This window comes from Mobula hypostoma, chromosome 1, assembly GCF_963921235.1.
Source record: "Mobula hypostoma chromosome 1, sMobHyp1.1, whole genome shotgun sequence".
Lineage (NCBI taxonomy): Eukaryota > Metazoa > Chordata > Chondrichthyes > Myliobatiformes > Myliobatidae > Mobula > Mobula hypostoma.
Window position 1 is genome coordinate 43,926,072 of NC_086097.1, and position 6,665 is coordinate 43,932,736.

General features: G+C 42.0%; 1 long non-coding RNA gene across 2 annotated transcripts in view; it reads left to right on the forward strand.

The window, feature by feature from the left end:
• LOC134354805 (uncharacterized) overlaps nt 1-5,430 on the forward strand; it is a 42,179-nt gene extending 36,749 nt beyond the window's left edge. The window contains exons 3-5 of one of the 2 annotated variants that reach the window (XR_010019901.1): nt 1,961-2,531; nt 3,583-3,808; nt 4,785-5,430. This is a non-coding gene — a long non-coding RNA (uncharacterized LOC134354805). The remainder of the gene's footprint in view (nt 1-1,960; nt 2,532-3,582; nt 3,809-4,784) is intronic. The other variant, XR_010019898.1, reaches the window with a different exon arrangement.
• Nucleotides 5,431-6,665: the final 1,235 nt, after the last annotated feature.

Genomic DNA, 6,665 nt, shown 5'->3' on the forward strand with positions numbered 1-6,665 from the left:
GTTTATCCGGAGCTTTCAATATTTGATAGATTGCAATGAGGTTCCTCCTCCCTTTATTCTTCTAAACTTCAGTGAGTACAGGCACAGAGCTAACAAACACTCCTCAAATGTTAACCTTTTCATTCCTGGGATAATTTTTGTGAGTTTCCTCTGGATTCTCTCCAATACTGAAGCACCTTCAATAATTCCAAAAGACTGAAGTAGGGTAAACAGTGAAAGGCTTTTATTCGCAGTAAAACATGACCTCCATGCTGAGTGTCTGCCCCAGTCTGAGGAGGAGGAGCAGGGCAAAATCGCCTTTATTCAGGAATTTGTGGGAGGAGCCACAGAGGCAGTCAGCAGAGGGGCGTGTCCAGACAGTTAACCCAGTTACAACATATATATATGGTTTACCACAAATACGAGGACATCTTTTCATAGATAAGGGGCCTAAAACTGCTCATAATGCTCCAAGTGCGGTCTGACCAATGCCTTCTAAAGCCACAGCATTAGCTCCTTTCTTTTGTATTCTAGTCCTCTTGAATTGAATGCTAACATTGTATTTGCCTTCCTACCTCCAACTCAACCTGCAAGTTAACATTTAGGGAATCTTGCATGAGGACTCCCAAGTCCCTCTGCTTCTCTGATTCATGAATTTTCTCCCCATCTAGAAAATAGTCCACAACTTTATTCCTTGTGCCAAAGTTCATGACCATGCACTTCCCTGCACTATATTCCATCTGCCACTTCTTTGCCCATTCACCTGATCTGTCCAAGACCTTCTGAAGACACACTGTTTTCTCCACACTATCTGCCCCTTCACCTATCTTTATATCGTCAACTAACTTGGCCCCTAAGCCACCAATTCCTTCATCCAAATCATCCAAACCTGGCTGTGCAATATCCATTGTTTGGCTGATTAAGATGTTAAACTGGCTCCAATGCATTTTTCATTACGCCTGTCCACCTGTACAAGTAAATAGCTAACACCTATCTGATGTATGCAAGATGGGCATATTGTGATGTCTGTCATGGCAGTGTGGTTAAAATAGAGCAAAGCATTTCATTCAACATTTTGCCTGAAACTTGCACAGCTGCAGAAGTCCCAGTCAATATTATTTCAGGGATCACTGATCCTTTGCAAGGCCATTATTAAGTCATAAAGTAATACAGCATTTGGCTCATCATGGCCGTGTCGACCCACGGTATTAATCTCAATTTTCAACACTTAGTCTATAACCTTCTCTTATGAAGGACCAGTCCTGTGCAGGAGTCCCACTAATTCTTATCCTCTTGTTTTATTAAGAGGCAAAGAATCTTGCTGTCTGTCCTATCTATAGTCCTCATAATTTTATATAAATTTTACATACCTCAAACATCTCCCTACTCACCTTTTCCACTCCAGGGAAGAACAATCTAGCCTCTGCAGTCACTCCTCATAACTAAAACACTTTATCCCAGTTGCTGGTGACCTCACTGGTGCTTGCTCCAATTCCAGATGAGTTTGATTATATTTTTGACTTGTTTCAGTTTGCTAATCCAGTAGGCAAATGCCTCAGCCTTGATTTTATTGCCATGGCATAGTTGTAAAGTATTGATAAGCATTCCTCTTGGACTAGAGAAAGGTATAGAAGGACGAACTGCTGGATAAGGAAGTGGAGGTAAGTGGGCATATCCACCAATCTGATTCTTCAGTGTGAGATAGTGTACGAAGTGTTCTGCTTCAATAGGGGGATTCATGGGCACACATATATGGTAAGAGTTCTGAGGATCACTGAGCGCTATATACCGCATCAACATCTGCAGACTTGAAGCAGAGTCAAGACCACCTTTCTCAAGGTTGTCGTTGGATTTGAGCTGCAAATATTTGTGCCATCTTGGAGTTGGCTATCCAGTATGACATAAATGAATTCACTAAAATCATTAGCTGGAATGGATTTATCTTGCTACGACATAATTTAGTCATTTTGCTCAATTTTAGGTGGAAGCCAATGAATTGCAAGAGAGACGGTGCAGTCTGGAGTGCAGGTCCAAGGCTAGATCACCAGGGAAAGTGGACAAAGGAATGGCACATGGACTTTAACTCAGGCACGTGCGAAATGACAAGGGCAAGGACCATGATTTGAGCTGAATTTGTATGTGCTCAAATTTAATTGGTCAGGGCACTTGAAAACCAAGAATTCCCTCTATGTATAAGGTTCTGTAAAGTTTAACCAATAAACAAACGTAAAGCTGAGGAGAAAGCTGATAATGTCCAGAAAAGTTTGGCCTTAAAAGAACAGATTCTCAGCAGCAAAAGCACTACAGTGAGGAAGAGATGATCTGGTACATACAAGCACAAATTGATTGTTCATGGATTGATCACTGGGGCAGCCCAGTGGGGCATGCGAATTTAAGCTTGTAACATCGAAAGAGGGAACACTGAAGGTAGCAGTATCTGCCACTACATTGCTATTGCAATCTCTTAATTCAAGTAAAGGCAAAATGTTGGAAGAAATTCCAGCCTGTCATCACTTATTAAATCCCTGGCTTGGACTCTTCTACCACTGATGGTAGGTTGATTTTCACACATTGTAAACATGGGTAAGTTAGTGGAGCTACTTGTCTTACACAGATATAAGTGAATTGGCAGATGAGCAATTATAAATCATTTAAAATGACAGGAGAGTATCAGCTCTAAAGACAAACTAGAGAAAATCTGCAGATGCTGGAAATCCAAGCAACACATACAAGGTGCTGGAGGGTCTCTGCAGACCAGGCCATATCTTTGGAAAAGAGTAAACAGTTGGCATTTTGAGCTGAGACACTTCATCAGGACTAGCAGAAAAAAAGAGGATCACAGATTGCAGATTTTCTCTTGTTTGTTTGTGATTGGACTACTACATTGCAAAGTCTCTTCCAGGGATGACTACTCTGAAGAAGTTTAAATTTTCCCTTCAATGGGAGTTCAGTGAAACCCTCTCTCACTGCTCCTCCTCTGAGATCATCTCTTTTCTCCAGTCCTGATGAAGGGTCTTGGCCTGAAACAGCGACTATACTCTTTTCCATAGATGCCTACCTGGCCTGCTGAGCTGCTCCAGCATTTTGTGTGGGGTGCTTGGATTTCCAGCGTCTGCAGATTTTCTCTCGTTTGTAAGTGACTGTGAAGGTTTGATTCCTGATGTAGAGGATAGTCTTGATTTCGAAACTGAATGGAAGATCCATGGAGATCATTGAATGAAAAGAAATAAGATACAACCGTGAAAATGCAGTTTGTTTTTATAGGAAATCCATTGTTCTTTAAAGAAAAATCATCTAAAAAGGAAAATATCCAGCATTAGCTCATTCCCTACTCAAAAGACTACAAAAAACAAATAACTGAGCACAAAATGCTGTAGAAATGGTCCTGAGGTAGAAGTAGTGCAACGGGAAAAGACTGAATACTCTGATACTAAGTTGTGACCTCTCCTGGAAGATGGCAAGATCAATGTTTTGAATCAGTCTGAAAGACCTGGCCAGGAAATGTACAAGTTACAATGATATTATAAGAAAGAATCACTTTGAGAATGTGTTGCGATTTTTTTATTATCAATCTCATACTATATTATTTTAAACTGAAACCAGTTACAGTTGTTGAAGAAGAAGAAGAAGAATAGCCCTTAACTCGGCAGTGGAGTTATTGGGGCACCTTCTTTTGACGGTGTTTCCGTAGCAAGCTATTATTGTTTTTATGAGGCTGAGTTGCTAGCTCGATGCTCAACCCGACTTGGATTCGAACTTGGGAACCTTCGCTCCGGAGTCCGGCGCTGATACTATTGCGCCAGCAGGCAGGACTCAGTTACAGTTGATGGTATGAATATCAATTTCTCCTCCTGGTAAACAAATTCCCAACCCCCTTCTTCCTCTGTTCCCCACTCCGATCCTTTACCCTTCTCACTTGCCAATTACTCCCCCCTCAGTCCCCTCCTTCCCTTTCTCCTGTGGTCCACTCTCCTATCCTATCAGATTCCTTCTTCTCTAACCCTTGACCTTTCCTACCAAACGGGCTTCACCTATTGCCTTCCAGCTAGCCTCCTTCCCCTCCCCCCACCTTTTTATTCTGGCATCCTCTACTTTCCTTCTCAGCCCTGATTTTCAACCTCTGCAGACTTGTGTCCACAGTTGATCGATGGTCATTTTCTATTTGCATTTATATTTGCTGACAATACACTTGGAGCAAATCCTGCAGACTGGCTGACTGCGTCGGGGCAGCGTGGCAATGTAGTGGTTAGCACGTAGCTTTACGGTGCCAGCTCTCAATTCCTGCCACTGCTTATAAGGAGTTTTCTCTCTGTGATCACGAGGAATTCTGCAGATGCTGAAAATTCAAGCATCATTAAATTTGCTGGTGAACGCAGCAGGCCAGGCAGCATCTCCAGGAAGAGGTACAGTCGACGTTTCGGGCCGAGACCCTTCCTGGAGATGCTGCCTGGCCTGCTGTGTTCACCAGCAAATTTGATGTGTGTTGCTTCTCTCTGTGCTGTATGGGTTTCCTCTGGGCACACAGCTACTTCCCATGTTCGACAAACATATGGGTTAATATTAGTGAGTTGTGGTCGTGATTTGCTGGCATTGGAAGTGTGGCTTCCAAACAGCACAAGCCTTGCTGATTTGATGCAAAATGACACATTTTTCTGATTGTTTCGATGTAGATTTGACAAATAAAGCTAATCTTTATCTCTTTATTTTCATCTAAACATTAATGTTGCTTAGTTATCTTGCTAGTTAACTAAAAATATTGTTCCTGAGCAGCTCATGCTAACGTTCTCTTACTTCTTACTGCCCAGGATCATCACTTTGTTGTGGTAGCAAGGCTCGTGAGTTCCTGAGAGTCCAAGAGTGACGCCCTCTGGAGTTTAGCCATCTGATGCTCAGCTCCTGGCAGGGTCAACCATGGCGGTATCATCAAAGGAGAGTTTCCAGACAAAGACTGATCCAACCGAGACCTCAGTGGTGGAGCTGGTGATAGCTGATGACACACCACATCGACAGTGAAGGTGGAGGAAGGCTGCAGCAAAGGAAGGTCCCCAGTCATCTTGCATTCCAGGCCACTGGACCCCGACTCCAATCTGTCAAGGGCTGTGTGGTGGCTGCCCGTGCATTAGCCTCCCCTACGTTAAACAAAGTCATGCACAGGCATTCTCCATGAAGGGAATCCACCTTCTTGCCAGCTCAGAGACTGGGATGTATCAAATGGTACATTATGAACTCTATTATTAATACCAGTGTTCTTGACCCTTTAGAAATTAAAATCAATCAAAAAATAGTATTAACTATATTAGGGATCTAGTATAAAATCCCAGGTAAATTATTAAAATTCTGACAATTCATTTGGTATAGATTACGTTGGCTAGAAGTTATCGATAAAACTACAATGATGGCTTAAAACTTTTGCAGACAATATTAAATACTACAAATGTGAGAATAAAGACTCCTGAGACTAAAATGACTGCTTTTGTTTCAGCATTTTCTCATTTATCTGCAAATGGCAGTGTTGGTAATCTTGGAATCCAAGTAGGCTTTTTGACTTCCAAAGGAAACAACATTTTGAACAAGATTTTTATATATAAATATTAAATCTGGCAGTTAACGAATATTTTAAAGCTGTTGGTTTAACAAATTCAGACTACTGCTTAAATGCCATTTAAAATTTGGGTAACTTTAGAAGTACTAAGTTAAGGATTTTACATCCACAGATGGTTGATAAAATAATTGTAGAACCATAGAGAAACTGTATCCCTTTTCAGAACAACTGAAGGCAGAATAATGAACAAATCAATTACATACAATAGAAGGACTTCAACTTCAGCTGAGAGATGAGATGGGTTAGGTGTGTCTAATGCGAAGCTGGGAAGCGAAATTTAATTGCAACACTCCTTTGAGTAGCTTCCCACTCGTATGCAGCCCAATAGCCAAATTGCTTACAAGGCTGAAGAACACCTAGATAGGTTTGAGAAAGATATGTGGAACTGGGGCTTGAAATGCAGGACCCCTGACTGAGGACTGTGGTCTGAGGATGGGAGGTTGTGATGAGAGACGGTTGGATGGAGTGTTTCCATTCAGGGATTATTTCTAGCAATGGCTGGTTCACAGAAGACACTACTTGAAGGCGGGGCCTGGTGATCTTGGGAATAGATGTTAGTCGGGGAGAAGCAGACTGATTGTCGGCTGGAGAAACTCAGCAGGTCAGGTAGCATCTATGGAGGGGACTAAACAGTCCAGGTTTCAGGCTGAGACCCTTCGTCAAACGTTTGTTCCCCTCCATGAGCGCTGTTTGACCTGCTTAGGTCCTCCAGCATTTTGTGTGTATTACTCTGGATTTCCAACATCTGCAGAATCTCTTGTTCAAGATTGCAGGCTGGATTGGGTTGTCTGCAGTTTGGCACATGGGACCTATAGGAGAGGCTTTTGTGGTAAATTCACTCATCTCATGATGCCCCATTTCAATGACCCAGTTTCCAGAAGCCTGAAAGAAGCCACATTTTGTGGTTTAATAATCATATTCCAATACCTCACGCGATTAATTTTCCTGCAGGCAGACTGGCCAACTCTGCTGACTCAAGAAACTGGCAGATCAGATTATTGTTTCAGGTGTTTTTCATTTTTATCTCTGACATAAACCCATTTTTGGAATTAAAAATCAAACTAAGGTTTATTGCATTTAGCTG